Genomic DNA, 1,078 nt, shown 5'->3' on the forward strand with positions numbered 1-1,078 from the left:
GATGGTCAGTCGACTTACTTCAGGCCAGAATCTACGGAAACTATTCTATAGAGAAAAATCAAGGTAAGATGAGTAAAAATCTCAGAATTCAAGGAATATAATAGCAAAATAGTTTCAGCAGACAAGAATAGAGAGAAGAAGACCTAAAACTCGACAAGTTCTATCTAGGCTTTCGTCCTACAGTCGATATAGCTCTGATACCACTCTGTAACACCCGGTTTATAAAAGGACATAAACCGAGCAATCATATACGTGCCAGGATCAAGTCACACGTATATACAACAGAATGAATAGTATATCACAGCACATATCACGTAAAAGATATAATAAAGCGAGTACGAATGTTATTTATTACATGAATGACAAAAATGTCTGATACAGCGGAAGCGTAAAAACGTATATGAAAACTCTCGTCGAAGCTGGGCACCATAGGGACGTCGACTGGGAGACGATAGCCTCGAAGTCCTCGTACTCCTGGTAGCTCCGGGTGAACTCCTCCGTGTCGCCGGGAACTGAGCAGTAGTAGGGTATCCCCAAAGAGAACAAGAGGAAAAGAGTAGAGTAGGCAAGAGTGAGTACACAACTTGTACTCAACAAGTATAACACAAACTATGAGGCACTAAGGTTGGCTGACTCAACTGCATCAGCTTTTAATCTTGGCAAAATTTTATTAAAGCTAATTACTACAAGTGGATGAATTTACCATAACCCAGTTGCATAGAAATTAATCAAATTAACTAAGAACTTCTGATGACCACACCGAAACCACCAAGGTAACCCACTAATCAAAAGGAGGATCCGGGCCGCTCATGACCGTGAGCACGGCTAGTATACCAGTTTTACACTCTATAGAGGTTGCACATCTTTACCCACAAGTCGTGAGCTACGCTAGTTGTTCATCACACTTCCGTAGGTGAGATGACTAGCAAACTCACTACGAGGCCGTTACAAAGAATCTCATTGGTAAGGAGCAACTGTGAGGGTCGAATCGGCGACTATGGAGCAGGTCTAGTGGGCGTCAAGACACAGAAGCACAGACGAGGCCACTCAGTACGAGGGCCATAGAAGCTTACCACCC

Source organism: Panicum virgatum, chromosome 6N, assembly GCF_016808335.1.
Source record: "Panicum virgatum strain AP13 chromosome 6N, P.virgatum_v5, whole genome shotgun sequence".
Classification (NCBI taxonomy): Eukaryota; Viridiplantae; Streptophyta; class Magnoliopsida; order Poales; family Poaceae; genus Panicum; species Panicum virgatum.